This window comes from Augochlora pura, chromosome 8, assembly GCF_028453695.1.
Source record: "Augochlora pura isolate Apur16 chromosome 8, APUR_v2.2.1, whole genome shotgun sequence".
NCBI classification, from domain to species: Eukaryota; Metazoa; Arthropoda; class Insecta; order Hymenoptera; family Halictidae; genus Augochlora; species Augochlora pura.
The window spans coordinates 11,691,657-11,708,302 of record NC_135779.1 but is presented as its reverse complement, the minus strand read 5'-3'; the positions used below and the strand labels follow the sequence as shown (position 1 = coordinate 11,708,302).

The 16,646-nt window shown below is 37.1% G+C and overlaps 1 protein-coding gene and 1 non-coding gene across 2 annotated transcripts in view; one reads left to right on the top strand and one right to left on the bottom strand.

Annotated features, from left to right (window-relative positions):
* LOC144474478 (ras GTPase-activating protein raskol-like) overlaps positions 1 to 16,646 on the top strand; it is a 328,215-nt gene that overhangs the window by 57,993 nt on the left and 253,576 nt on the right. The gene's annotated exons all lie outside the window — the stretch shown is intronic.
* LOC144474632 (U12 minor spliceosomal RNA) lies at positions 12,728 to 12,877 on the bottom strand. The gene has a single exon (XR_013494762.1). It is a non-coding gene; the product is annotated as a U12 minor spliceosomal RNA (small nuclear RNA).

Below are 16,646 nucleotides of genomic sequence, written 5' to 3'. Positions count from 1 at the left end.
CCACATGTGTAATTAAATTTTACATCAAAACTTTATTTATTTTTTAAACGAGTTATTTCTAAACGTTTCTCGTTCTAATAAAAGTAAAGTAGATCTAGCTAGCACTAATGGCGATACATTCTTGCAATTAGATTATCTGGTAGACACGTTTAATTATCGCAGTATTGTGCAACTTCTGCTGTAACAGCATTTCGAGGGTATAAATAGGAAACAGTTGAAAGTTCACTTCCATAACATCTTATACTCTTTCCCTAAAATTCTCTACAGTTTTGCAATACCGATGCGTTATTTAATGAAGTAGCCGAGTGCCGAGAAATGTACATTCTATTGTAACGTAGCTACAATATCGCACGAATACAATACCGTTGTTCCAGTGTAGAGCTACCAACAGTCAGCTCGCTATAGACAGTAAAGTGAATTTGTCATAATGAACTAACACCGCTCGCGTAATTGAACAAACTCGGGTTTCTGGATAACAGGGTGAACACGAAACAATTCTGGGTCAGCGAATAGCACGTACAGCGATTTCAATGGGCGGCCAGTGCTACGTCAGCGCAATGACCTAAAGGTTCGTTATGAGTTCCAATTTTCTCTCGGCCGTGTGACTATTTCCTTTATTGCGTCTTGCGCTGGCTTAAGCAATAGAGAACGGAAAACGTAAACGCGGAGTGAAGGGGACAGATAGAAAGATAAACGTCGCGAAAACCGATTGCCATGATAGAAGTAGTAGAAAACGCGAGAAAAAGTAGTGAACGATCAAATTTGTCGAGAATCTAATTGCTTTTCGATCAACGTAAAACAGCAGCTTATTGATAGTCGCGCGGCGAGTCGGCAGATTTATTTGCCACTTTTGGGTACATACGCAATGGAATAAAAGTTTGTATAGATGGAAAATTATTCGAACAATATAATATTATAAATAATAATTCATTCGACTATGATTTTATTCGAATAAGAATTCATTCGACTATGATTTTATGCGAGTAAGAATTTATTAGACTATAATTTTATTCGAATCAGAGTTCTTTCGAATAACAAGTTATTCATAATGGTATCGCTACGGAAAATAATCGACTTTGATAAAAATTATAGAATATAATGTGCTTTTTTCATAGTTTATCAATTTATTTCTGCCGTATAAATATCGTCTGTCATTTATTTCTGCCTATATAATTCTATAAATATTTGAAATATATATGGATATATTTATATAAATATATTTATATAAAATTACGGAAAAGCAGAAACAATCAACAATATGTTTTTTTAGTGAAAGTTTAATGTCGCATCGGTATCTAATTCACATTATTATTCGAATAATTGTACAATCTTTATTCAAATGATTTAAGGGAATAAAGAATTATTGAAATAGTATTAAATAGGTAGAATAATTTATTATTATGTCTAATACTGAATAATCGTGATCCAAATAAAATATTCGACTTAAAATAATTCAATCGGATAATTGTCTTAAATAAATATTTGTTCGAACAACACGGTTCTATAAATGGTAATAAATGAACTGTGGACCTTTGCGTCAAATATTGATTTACTTTATAAATTTTAACAAATTAAAATATATGAAAAGATCCATTAGCGAATTGTTAACACTACATAGATAATCCGTAACAGTTTCAATCTCTCTATAGTTCGATATTCTGCCGACCTATATCCAATTACTATCGCGAGCGCATAAAACCAACGGCGTGGTAACAAAGCATCGATCGGCATTGCTCGTTAATCACGATTAGGATGCTAATTCATACGTAAACTGGGCTTCCCATGGTTTCCTTATCGACACATTTGTTCGCACGTTCGACGCATGATTCTAGACTCGAGGTTGCCGGAAACAGCGAGCCTCGCCTCGCGGTTTACACGCGAGCTTTGTGATGCAAGAGGAAACCGATCCGCTAATTAAAATGTTAAACTTTCACATTCGAGGGATCTTGATCCGACAAGCTCGGATCATCGCGGTCGCTCGATGAATCCCCGAGCCATGTTCAAGGCGATTTCGAATATTCATCTTCGAGAATCCTGTTTGTTTCGCTTGAAAGTACCGACTTCGCAGGATCTAATTATTTCATAAGCCATATGCCATAATGGGTTCCCAGCTCTTCTAATTTATTAGTAGGGTGGCTGCACATTTAGCAGATTAATCATACAAGTATTGTTTGTTATATTTTTGTCATATGTTGGTTACCATTCCTTCGATTTGTGACAGTTAAGTATAATTATTGCATTTGAATATAAATAATATAAATGTGTGACAGAACGTAATAAAATTATTCTTTGTCGTTTAGAAGAAATTCCATTTTGTAACAGAAAAGCCAAATATTGCAGTTGGGTGAAATGACAAAAATTACATGTTTATCTCCGAATAAAACGATGCATTATGTATAGGTATCGGTAACTTCTTAAGGAACAATTCAATAATAAAATAAAAGAGTTGGTAAACGTGAGCTCTTTGGCACTCCAACCAAATGCTATTTTCGCATAAACATTTTTGTAAAAGTTCAATTTTGAAAAAGTAATTTGGTTTTAAAATACAATTATATATTTAGTGACACGTATTAATTATTTGAACACCTTTTAAAACAGTATAACCGTTGTCATATTGGAGAGATTAGGTTACTAGGCATTGTCTACAAATTTCTTTTTAAATTCGCAATTAGTAAAAATGGAAAACCTATGGACCTAAAAATGCATTGTTTAAATTTCCGCTACGTGCTCTGACAAAAAGGTTTGTTGATTTCTTTGTTAATCCAAGTAATAAACCTAAGAACAGTATGCTAGCCGTTGCACAGTAAACTGCGTTCGTTCGACATTTAACACTAGATTTACGGAATCCGTCAAAATGATGGGTCACTGATTTGTTAACGTACTATTATTCAGATTTTAAAGATACATTTATTGCTTATTTATCGATTATATTTACTATAATTATTTATATTTATTTATTTATCGATTACAATAACGATTAGAATAAATCGTCACTTTCATAAACAAATATAAAACGGCTGCTTTTATTACTCCGTAAACCTGGTGTTAAAAGAAGTGCAAGTCGTTTACAGTCCAGTTCGAAAAAATATATTTCGTTTTAAAAGGCGCACGAATACTTCAGCCCGTCGCAGTGCTCCTCTGCAACTGTGCGCGCGAAACACGGTGGAGTGCAACGGCGAAAATAAAAATGACAGCATTCAGGCGTTATCGAGGGAGTGGATGTTTTAAAAGAGCATCCGCAATCGGCGGGCGGTTAAAAAACTCGGAACAATGACGGTCGCCAGAAAGTAATGGAATTTCCTGTCGCAATTGTGTAAATGCGCCTAAAGGACATCGAGGCGTGCGCGCGAGCGCCTGTGTGCCCGCCGTTCCTACGATAATGTGAAAGTGCTTCGGTCGTTATTCACAGGGACACCGTACTACAGGAATGCACTTATCCAATCGTCGCGGGCACGCGTGCACGATTCTTTCGTTCGCATGCCAGCACGAACGGCGTGTTTCGCCCTTCCCGTTGGAATCGGCGAGAGCCTAATTGCTCGGTTTCGTGGCCGATTCCCGATGCCCGGTAATTGTAAGATTACCACCGGAGTGGCGGGCGGTTGCGCGCCACCACCGTGAAAACGAGATAATCGCGAGCTGAGCTGCGCACCACGCGATCCCCGGCCTTTTAAAAAGATTTCTCAGTCGAGCACCGAGCTTTAACGAGACCACCTTTCCGCGCCGACAACCTGCATCGGCTTTTAAAATGTTCCCGAGCGCCGTGTATTACGACCGAGCATCGTGTAAATAATCGTGTCTCCTTCGGTGCCCTCGCTCTCGGTCCACCATGAGAATTTGTTATGGCGGCTCGGAATGCGAAAGCGGCCTGTTTACTTGAATTCCAAGATTTCGGATTTAATAATTGATTTTTCGCACACCTGTTCGTTAATCGTATTCCCGAAGCGATACCATTTATCGCTTAGTTGTCTACAATTTATAACTACATGTCAGAGATGGCAAAAAATTAATCTACGACATTGTATTATTATTGTTAATAGTGATGATTACATTCGTTTCAATCGTTGATCGAATTTTATCACTACGAATCGTTAATTGCATTTTATGAGTGAAATATTATTGTTAATCGCATATAACGTGTGGAATATCGTTGAAAAGAAATTCAAAATTTCTATTCTTTATGGAAGAATTTATTATTCAAATACCCGTGGTATAAAAGTTTGAAACAGTTTGCAAAATATTTCGCTGAATCATGCAACGTGGTAGACTGTGTCAGAATTCTGTGAAAATTGCAGCATAAATCGACGTTACCAGTATTCGAAATGATAATTTAAAAGAATAAGCTTCAGAGACGAACAAATTAGTGGAGACTAACGAAGTATTTCATTTGTAACTATAAACTATTAAATAGGAATAGAAAGCAGATACTAACATGTACAATCTTTAATTAAACTTTTACCAAAAAGTAGAAAGCGTTATAATGACTCCAAATCCAAGCTTGCTAATATCGACAAGTTGACTTTGCGTTATCAGATAAACGAGGATCCATTAACCAATTCGCATCATTCGGAAAAGTGGAAAATTAGTCTACTATGCTAAAAATGCTCACATATCTAATGTTGCAAATGGATTGAGAAATAACCGCAACATAAATCTTCGTGCAGCAGTTCGGAATATAATGCACGGCCAGCATCGCGAAATGAATGGACTCGACAGAAGCAGTTAATTGAGGAACTTTGATTTCCGTCGTCATCGCGACACGGAGTCGAAGAAAAAGGACCGAAACAAGTAACGAAAAAAAAGGCTCGCACAATTTATAAAGCGCCGCGACTTTTATCTGCGCGGACACATTAACGCGACACAGTCTATTATCGGACGGCACCCCCCTCGCCGTGTTTTTTCATTGTCCGCCGACAATGGATTCTTCATTCGATGAATTATTTGCCTCGGCTGGACGGCCGCGGGGGTACATCCGTCTAAACCCGCGCTTTCATTTTTTTTTCCCGTGGTTCCGCGAAACGTCCAGTCAGCTTTCCGGCTCCGGGAGAGTTCTCTTGATTCTATTGTGCACGCGTAACAAGAAAAAGTCCGATCCCGTCCAATCAGTGATCCCGGAACACCCTTCTAAGCTCTCTCTCTCTCTCTGCCTTCCCCTCCCCGCGTGCGAACCCCGGCACGCGTGTACACATGCATAATGTATGCGGAAAAAGAGGCAGAGTACGCGCGCCTGCGGATTCTGTCGGAGCGTTGCACCGCCGCCACCGCGAAGATTGCACTGGCTTTGCTGCTGTTGCATTTTTGGTAGTCACCGGCTGAAATCATTTCCACGGATTTGCGGTTCGTCGCGGCCTCGACGAGACCCGCGCACGATAACGCTCTGTCTGGTGTTTTCCACGGCATGCTGATGGACCGAAATTAACTTCCTGATAAAGACCGCGGACCAGACTATGCATTTTGGTTTTTAATTGTGCTTGAAGTCGCGTCCTTCTCCGAGCTTGGTTATTAGCCATTATTGCAGCGGTTCTTGTTAGCATTATTCAACCGCGTTTCTGTCTCGTCGGACAGTGAGACTTCGCAGATTTTGAGAATCGGTATTGATAGAGACTTTAATGACAGGGATTGACGTTGAAAGATGAAAGTATTTCGTGGCGATTGGCTATGGGCAATGAGCTATTTCGAAAATTATGCGAAGTAAATTGTAGTATTTTCAATTCACTGAATAGTTGCAGCGTAACGATATATTATGGTATAAAGCTTCATTTATTGTAACATAAAGATATAGTATAGTATAAAGATTCATTTATTGTAACATAAAGATACAGTATAAAGATAAATTTGTCACAGTGTTCATATAGTCTATTTGTTCTTTATTCTTACATAATGTTGTAATTTATTGGCACTGTTAGTCTTCGATGCACTTTATGGATAGTCTACATTATTGTATGCAAAATAAAAATTGTTCACATTAACTGCCAGATATAGAAACTGCATAAATATTTCTCCCTCTTTTTAGTTATTTTAATGAGCTCTTTAAATATCTTTTGTCTTCTATTTCACCTACTCATTATAGCCACAAATGCATAAGTCATTCTCACCACAAGTGCATAAAATGCATAAAATTGATGCTCTAATGATAAGTCATAAAATATGGAAATATCTGCACCTGTTGAAAAATACAGAAGCTATAATTCTTTTCTCAATATTTTTAACTCGTTTCATGCATAATATTACAACAGCACGTCAATTCTTTGAACGTTTCATTATTTTGCATTTAATTAGTTCATCATTGTCACAAATGCATGAAATCGGCCCTCTAATGATACGTCATAAAATATGGAAATATTTGCACCCGTTGAAAAATACAGAAGCTATAATTCTTTTCTAAATATTTTTAACTCGTTTCAAGCATAATATTACAACAGCACGTCAATTCTTCGAACGTTTCATTATTTTGCATTTAATTAGTTCATCATTGTCACAAATGCATGAAATCGGCCCTGTAATGATGAGTCATAAAATATGGAAATATCTGCACCTGTTGAAAAATGCAGAAGCTATAATTCTTTTCTGAATAATTTTAGCACGTTCAAAGTATAATACTACAACAGCATGTTAACTCTTCGAACGTTTTATCATTTTACATTTAATCAGTTCATTATTGTCACAGATGCATAAAACCGGCAACGAAGTGGCACTAACTTCCCAAATACGTGTCGCTCGAAAGTGGATAAAATCATTCGGCTCGGCTTTCGAGCGTGCCATTTTCGCCGTGCCGTACGAGCCACCCTTTGTTTCGCGTTTCTTTCTATAGACGCACGAGGGGCTTAAAAAGTCCCCCCTCCTCCGGTAATGAACCCCGAAATATCGATTTTCTGTCACCGCGTAATATTATTTGCGAGATCAGCTTGATTCTTTATTGGCCCGGAGTGTGCGGTACTCGTTGGTCAAGCCCATTATCGGTACGACACGGGGGCACCCCGACCGCGTTCGATGGCTCTTAGAACCCTAATACGAGGCGAATCAGCCCAGAATTTCGGGGGATGATAGCGTATGATCGCGAACTGTGTCTGCATTGTGCAACGATAACAGCCGGATAACTCCGGGACACCGGGGGCTCTCCGCCCATGGAGATCGAGATTGCACACACGAAATTGTTATCGATCCGAGCGGATAGCTCCCGCGCGTCGGACGCGCCCCGTAAATCTTATTGTCGGGGGGCTGCTTATCCCGGAGCGAAGAGACACACCACACACACACCGTGGTCGAAAAGGCTTTCGCGATCGATGAAACGACTCTCGCAGATGCGTCTCGGCGAACTTTCGTAATTGGTCCGGGCATCGTGTATTCCGTTGGCCACTGTGCATCCGGACTCGAATTGTTCGATTTTATGCGCCGGAGGGTGTGGCGGGGGGCCAGCGGCGGCGCGCCATTCCTCCTTTCGCTAAATGCGGGTGCCACTTGATAATCGTTGTCGAAGAACAATTGCTTTTCATAGATTCGCTGGCGGAACCACGTGTGACGGGATCATTAAAACAATGCGCCGCTATGAAGCTGAATGCGATATGCGGAGAATAGGTACTCTTGCCCGCTTCCCTATGAGGAATTTAATAAAACTTCATGGTTCTCTGTGAATCGGGAAGATCGTTAGGAACTTCGTGCGTGCGGAATATGGAATGGTACGGTGAATAGTTTCTCTCTTTTTTTCGGAGATAAATTATTGCAATTGAGGAATTGTTACGCGTCTGAAAGTGTAGTAGGCAGTTGGACAATTATTTTCGATAGAATTTGTGCATTGTTATTTCAATGGAGTCGTAACCCTACCAGTGACATCAGTAAGACAAACTTATCGTTATTATGTTTATTAATTATCAGACTGCAGATTTTTATGCAAAATAGAAATTGTCGAAATTAATCGTAAGAAATCTTGGATAAAATGTTTTTCCTCGCTTAAGTATGAAAATATTTCCAAGCTCTTCTGGCGTCTTTACAGTTTTGTTTTTCTTCTAGTCATTTTTATCATAAAAATACAGAAAACATTAGTATTCTATTATAAAGTGCAAATAGACCGCTATTAAGATAGTAAAACTACAATAAAAATATATAAATTAACAGAAACATGTGCGGTATAATAAATTTTAAATGAACAAGATTAATGTTTCGAATTTGTCGATTCAATTTTTCGAGAATTAACTATTGGGTTAAAATATGTTTTAAAACCCTGCATACATATTCATATGTATGAAATTATACTGTTCATTATACCGTTACATTAAATAATTTCATTAGTTATATATTTGATCTATTAATTTACTTCGGAGATATTATTACAGTTCCTTTAATTGCGTACACTGAACAATTATTTCGTCCGATTAGCGGGCGAAATTAACGGATTTGCGGTTTATATCGACTGTATATGTGGAACTTCGATTAGGTTTGCGGTTAGGTTTGTTTCCCATAATTGATAAATCCTTGGGAAACATTAACAAGCAATTTTCTGGCAGTTCATTCCAGCTTCAATTAGATGGTTCGAGAGATTGTATTAATCGCGATCTGCACTGTTATTAACAAGCTGTAGGTTTTATTTATTTACAACCATCTCAAGAGTACACAAATATAAATGATGTATATTCGAATAAAATTTAAAAGTTTCGAGTTTCTTCGAATGCAATAAAAACTTTAAAGGAACAATAAAGTTTTCATACTCCATCGAGACGTCAGCCATCTATGAAAAACGTAACTTTACATAAATAATTGTAATCTGATAATAGGGTTACATTTTAACCCTCTTAGTGCCGGGTGAAAAAGCCAAATTTCACGGTTTTACTAGGGTTTGGAAAAATGCTCATAAAAACCAAACGAAAAGCAATATTTACATAATTCAAAAAGCAGTGAATTAAGGACGAAATTGAGAATGAAACAGTGACGCTAATTTTTCTATATTCATTGGAAAACACATAAATAACAAAGGTACATGTATGAGGCACTTTTCGCCTGTGCAGCGCGGGCCGATATATCGACCTCCGGCACTAAAAGGGTTAATAAAGAGAAACTTGTAACTTTTGCACTGTATTTAACAATATAGTTATCTAATAATTCAAAGATTCGAAATTGTTATTAGCTCTCTTCTCGAGAGTACACAAACATAAAAGATACACATTCTAATAAAATTTAAAAGTTTAGAGTTTCTTTGAGTGCAATAAAAACTTTAATGGAACAATAAAGTTTTCACCATCTATTCTCGAAACGTCGGCCGTCTGTGAAAAACGTAACTTCACATAAACATCGTAGTCTGATAATAAGGTACCGCTTTAGTAAAGAGAAACTAGTAACATTTACACCGTATTTAACAATTTATCTACCTAGTAATTGAAAGATTCGGAATTGTTTTTAGAAATCCACTCAATTAACTTATTTCGTGAAAATTGTTGCTTCAAGTTGCCCAACGAACCTAATTCCCATGGCTAATTGTGAACGATATCCAAAACTGTACTGGATTGTCCTGATTCACACCGGTCGATTGACTCACTGAACCGGGAATGTCCTGATTAAAACTGTACCAAACATGTATGTCGTAATTGGTGTCGACTATTAGAGTGTCTCGCGAGCGAATGTCTTTCGCTGACAGAGATTTCGTCGAGAAATGCCAACATCCCCATAAGACACCTTCAGATCACTAACCCAAAGAGCTGGAATATCTTAAAACCAGTTGGGATGCGTCTGAGCGGATTACGGCGAAACTCGTTGCATAGAGCGCGTGAAGAGAATAGCGGAGGGTGCGAAGTTTCCGCGAGGGTGCACGGGAACTCCGAGCTCCGCGTTTCTGAATAAAAGATGAAACTTCTCTTGGCAAGAAGATAAAAAGAATGTAATAAAAACGACACAATGGACTCTGGAAACGCGTGTTGCGATCTCAATTGCAAAAATGGCGGAACGGACACTAATTTTCTAGCAGCCGCTTCCAATTGTTTTCAACTTCATTATTTTTATAGAAACTTTGTTAAAATACAGCTCCTCGATTTTTCTTGGAATAATCACTGGCTCGTAAAATTCGAATTTGTTCGAGTTATAATGATCGAGCTTTAACCTTCTCGGTTCTATCTTCTTTAAGCTTGAATTACAGAATTCTTAACGCGATTGAAATGTGTTGTTTGCAAAGCAAAAATTGTTTTCATCAATTGCAAGTAATAACCAAATAGAAGTTTCTTTCTTTTGCTAATTAATTTAATAAGTATTCACAATTTAAAATATCAAAGAGATTAAACGAATTTAAAAATGGCAGTGTATTATTACCAACATACAATTATTAAAAAAAGGAAGAACTTGTTATTTAGTCTTTATTTTTTGCAACAGATACAGACAATTTTTATTCTGCATAAAAATCCGCAGTCTATTAAAAAATTAGAACTAACACATTAACATTATTGAACACTCGTCCGCTGCATAGTTAAAGAAGTTTGTGTAAAAATTTTCAACAGAAATATTTGCATAACATCAGAAATTGTAAGATAAATCTCAGAAGCGAGTCATTTTAATTGCTACGATACCAAAGTCAGTGTTGTAAAATAACGATAAAAATGATTTCTTTGAAGGTTTCAAGCACGGATTGCCGGCACAACGAACTCTTGCTGCAGTTTTGATATCAAAAACAGTAAAATAGTATCGTGTACACAGTCTGAACGGTCGTCTCCGCAATGGCGGTTGCAAAGAGTGCAAGAAACTGTGCGCAGCGTTTGTTCGAGCGAGCGGGGCAAATTAAAAGTTAAATATTTGAGGAAGTTAAATCGCGCGATCGTAAAGCAAGCGGGGTAACGTGTCGCTATAATATTAAACGTCGCAACGAAGGCTGAGAAAAGATTCACCGCGTGTCTGGCCTCTCCGGGGACATTTCCCTGACGAACGCATACGCGCGCGTAATGGAGCTTACGAGTTGCATTACAAAGCTTTCGCGCGCGTTGCAGCCTGCGAGCGCGGAGTCGGCACGAGTGAAACGAGTTGTCGAGATAAAAGTGCAGCCGGCCCCTATGATTCTGTATCTGAAATTCGCGTGTCGGTGGATGCGTGCGTTTCCCCACTGAAAAAACCCCACGGTCCCGTCCCACCGCGTTGCTTTCGATCGCCTCGAGAACTTTGACTCTCGACCTGGCACCCTGGCTAATGACTTTTGGAATAGTGGCTAATGACTGTCCGAGTTAGCAACTTTTCATCTGGCTTCTAAATTTTTTAGCAACTTATTGAAATTATATTTGCACTGTTGCTTGCATCGACACTATCTAATTACTCTGTTTTAATTAATAAGTCGTTCAAGAAAAATTAATAGCGGACCAATGGTTTCTGCAGAGTTTATAAACAAATTTTATTTGAAGTTGTTTTTCTAGTAGCTAGTTGAAATTCTATAATTTTTATCAAGTTCAGAGAAGAGTCGGAATTTTGAAAAATCATTTCCATAGAATTTTCTACTACATTTCTTAGTTAATAATATATTAAACTATTTGAATATTCTATAAGTATTACATATATGTAATCTGTAAGTAATTTTATACTCTATTTTGCATTGCAATACACTAAAGTATTTGTATCTTTCTCCATTAAATTTCTCCTTAAATTCATTCAATATTGATTTGATTCGCGCGGTATCTATGGATTCAAAACTAGCACGTAAACGTGCAGAGATAAGTGGATTTAAATATTAGAAACAACTCCGCCGGGTTACGTAAAATATCGCTGACAATGATAACGTAATAAATTAAGAACGTCGAGATATTTGCCAACTGTGCGATTGTTGTACCGCCTAAAAGGATGTTTTTACTGTAGATTAGCGAGACGTGCACCGTAGCGAGTAACGTGAGTCACATGAAAGGAGATAAACTGGAATCCGAAGCACGGGAATTATAATTACCGCGTATTACGAGAGACAGCGCGGTTTGTGAGATTACAATGAGTTTCAATGCTCTCTATGACACACGCAGAATTAACACGTCCATTGCGACATCACGCATATTTTAAACACTGCGACAGATCGCTGACCCGCGCCTCAAATCAACTATTCAGTACAATATTTTTTAATGATGTAATTATTCTATTTAATTCTATAGTACACTATTATTTTTGTATTAATTTTCTGAAGTATACAATCTAATACTTTTTAATCATATATTCTACATTATTAATCATATGTATTATCATACAATATTGTATTAATCATATTCATTATAATTTTATATTATTAATCATACGTACAATATTAATTTGTTAAAGTATTCAATACAATACTTCTTAAATATACATTTTGTTAAATTCTATGGTACACAGTTATTATATTAATTTGATGTGGAAACTCACGTAAATTAGTCTGCACATTTTTATATTAATAAAAAATGTTGAGCTTCGTGCTAACAATATACAGTTATTGTACAGCTTAAGTTAAGAGACAATTCGAATAATTTTAACAAAATACATCTTTTTTAACTAACTTATTCATTGAATACAATATATTAGATATTTAAAGCATTCCGCGAAATATTAAGGAAAAGATAGATTCGAAGAAATAACATTCGCGGTTGCCAATTAAATTTCCCTTTACGTTCAACAATTTATTTTTACTCATTATTATCGTCATTGCTATTTTTAAAATCTGTCTAAATATTATCTCGTTTCGAAAAGCTGTTTGACAATGGACATCCATTTTTTCTTGATATTTAAAAACATTCAATCAAGTTTGTAGTTAAACTACGAGGTAGATCGCTTCACCCGACTGCGCGAAAAAGTAGTTCGCGCTGCCATGGGACGACCTTAGCCCCTTCAAAAATATGGTCGCTTTATAGTCAGCATAGCTAAGCGTTACCAAAGCTCTATATTTTCCTTACTCATTAGTTTAAGGCACGATTTCCAATCGCGCCGTCCTCCCTTATCAAGCATCGGCCGTTGCGTTTTACTAGCGAGAAACGGGTAAAGAATTTGCCATCTGTTGGCTAGCATCTCGCACTACGACGCACGCGGCGGGAAATTCGATTTGCAACCGCGAGCGTTTTATTACCTTGAATCTTTTTCTTCCTTAACATTTCGTGGAATACTTCAAACATGTAATATTTTATTTAACGAATAAGCGACCGAACTTTTTCGATACGTTGTACGAATAAGAATAAAGAAACACGATACATTGACTTCTAATTAAACGGACATTATTTATATTGTGATGAACTAATTAAACAAAAGAAAACATAAGAATTTTAATCGTCGAATTTCACCGTACGCATTTTGCACTTATTATTGGCACTATCGCGTTAATAATAATTTGATCGATTACTTTTACATCATAAAATAACAGATTCATTTAATTCGATTAATTATAAAGTCTGTTTTATATTAAAATTATCTGAAGGAAATAATATTGGAATGAACTTTTATTGCGTTTTTCTAAATTGCATGTAACAGTACCGATAAAATCAGGTATAGAGTATTGTCACAACGCTATCTCCATGCCGCGCATTGTTTCTGAGCATAAACATTTTTAATTGCTACGTCGGTGAACAAATTGCAAGAGTGAAAAGAGGCCAGGGTCTGCCTTCGGAAAGACACGATTTCCAAGATGGAGCAGCTTCACGCGAAGATGATGAAGCCGCTAAGCGAACTTTAATGGTTTCATTATGCTCTAATGAAAGTCCTGCGATTATATTAGGTTCATTATGCGCGTTGTTCATTAAAATTGCACGCACGACCTTAATAATCCTTTCCCATAAGTTCAGCGTCGCGTCTTTCACCATGTTTTTGCTTCTGTAGTCGCCATTAGGCAATGAATCATTTGTTCTGGGCGCTGTTTAATTAAACGCGTTTCGAGATGACAGGAAATTGAATTAACAATATGTCCCCGGCAAACAGATTACATTAAAAAATATGTTAATAAATAGCAGTTAATATTTAATTGGTGGCTTTCACCAATTTAACGTATTATCACTTTTCAGGACAGGCTATACAAAATTTGATGACTATTAGAAGGTTGAAGCAAAATCATTATTATTGTATTTTACATTTAAATTGGTTTCTCATACTAGTTTTTAATAGCTTTCTGTTTTATTAATAAGTAGATATAAGATTACCTTTGATCCGCGATTATCTGTGATTGTTTACGCGAGTCTAAATTTTTATAGATTAACTGCAGAATGAAGCAATAAAATATTAATATCTCCAAGTTAGCTACTTCAAAACTGTGTGAAGTGAAAAATAGAAAACATAAAAGAATACTAATGTCAACTAATAGTATTATTATTATTGTAATTAACAAATGCTAACATTCGTGTATCTTGTTATAAGCATTTTTATTATACCGAAGTTACAATATAAGAAAATGGGAATTACTATTAAATTAATTCTGTTAGATTATTCAAAAATGCAATGTCCTTGGAATAGTTATTAATAGACTGCGAATTTTAATATGAAATTATTAAAAACATTCAAAGAATTTCCAAAGACTGCTACACTATTTTAGACCGATTACAGTTATTAACAACAAAATTAAATCCTGTATCTTGCAATTAATAATGGAGACAATCTTTATTTTGCCAAAAGAACAATAGTCCATCGATTGAGAAAAACTTTACAAAATCAAAAAGTAGATATCTGCAAAAGGCTCAATCGAATTTGGATAATTAAACAAAATCTAAAATCAAGTGCAATAAATTGCTAATCATTTGAAAAGTAATTCAAATATTGATTTGTCTAGTAGCAATGTGGTTAGCTTTTAAAACAATTAAATCATGATAGATAAACAATTATCTTAACTTTAATTTCATATTTTTGCCTTCATAATCAGCATTGTCAATTCGCAAGAAAGGAACTGTTCAAATACGAAAGTTGAAAAACTAAATTTTCACCGTAAATTATTTCGCGGACGCAACGCGAAGAGAAAAGTAAATAATTTTCCTACACCAAAGATATTCAATTTATTTTTCAGGATCAAATTCGCAAAATGCGCCCTTAGAACACCGATTCGTGGTGATTATAACATCGACACTCGTTCCTCGTCGAACGAGTTTTTCGGATCTCCTTATCTGTCGGAAGGCAAGAAGCACGCTCGATCCCCTAATCTTTGCGAGCCAGACGATCTTTAAGTACAGCGGCGCAGTTTCTTTTGGAGTCCCACGACCTTTATCGCAAAGGAAGATTACGCAACCCCCGCGGAGCCGTAATTAACCCCGATGTGTCTCTGACAGTCTGACGACAGTCGTGTGTGGGGGGTCAACGTACACAACTCGCTCGGAAACTCGTGTCTCTGCGCATGAAGCTCTTGATCCTGCCCCCCTGCCCCTCCCTTCAATCCTAATTATCTGGCCCGGCATCCCTTCGAAGATCGTATGCACCCCACGCGTCACCGAATAATCCCTCGTGCGACTCCACCGGTGCCCATATTGTGTGCAACCTGTGACATTGTTCCGAACACGTTCGCATTCTCCTCAACCCTTAGCCTCGCGTGTACGCCTGCACCTATGGCTCTCCGTTATCCCTTGTTTTGCTCTCTGGCTCTCTTTCTCCCCACCTCTCTCCCTCTCTCTCTCCCTCCCTCTCTCTCTCTCGTCTTTTCTCTTGTTTTCACTTTTGTTTTTCCATCCCGTAGATCTCGTTCGCGGTCCCTGCAAAAACGCGGTAGACTTTGTTCGCACGAGGCATAGACGCGTACACCGTCTGACAAAAGTTTTCGACCACTCTCTGATAATTATTCTGCCTTTGCGTGTTGCAAACGATACGGTAGACGCTTGAAAAATTGTTTTCTAAATGCAGTCGGGAGGTAGAATTTTCTGATGATTAATGTTTTTGGGAGCACTGAAATTTTCGCGCTTGGATTGCCGCGATCGAGTAGGGTAGAACCGTGACATTTTCTTTATTGTTAGGTGCAAGAGGTTTTATTGCTTACTTACAACATTTGCAGAAAGTTTAGATTAGAGTGAAGTCGTTTTAACATCTCGACATCTATTAATAACATAGTTCGTTACTGCCCGTGTAAGATGTACACCAAAAGTTTTTTTTATAGTAGTATAATATGGAAACTACTGTATGCAACAGACAATTCTAAATGTCTTAATTTTGTTTTCCGTAAATATTAACAAATATTCGAAAATATATTTTGACATACATTTTCATACATAATAATGACATTTAATAATTGATTTAGAAACCAGACTCAGAATAATTTACATTAAACCATAAAACTTAATTTTTGTTCCTCCTAAATATCTATTTTGTTCCTCCACAGTATAATAAATTGATTTAACTTATACAGTCCATTAAATTCTACCATTCAACATCATTTCGTGCATTCGAAATGCCATTAACAAAAAAAGGTTGACATAACCTTAACACGAGCCAAACAATAGGAGAAATGCAGATGTATCCCGCGGCGAACAAAGGAATCAATCGCACGGGACTCTCAGCTTCTTGTTACCGTGCCAATAAGTGCAAATGCAACGATGTCATCGATTTTTCATTTGTTCGTTTGTAACTAGGGAATCGGGTACGCGTCGGCGAAAGAAAAGCAACGATGCTTACTCGCGGCTGTCAATGTTCCACTGCATTGTGTCCGGCCGGGTTTCTTCCGGATCGTGGTTAGCAGTCGGAACAATGACTGTCGTGTTTCGCAAGTAATGTAAGAAACGGCTGGA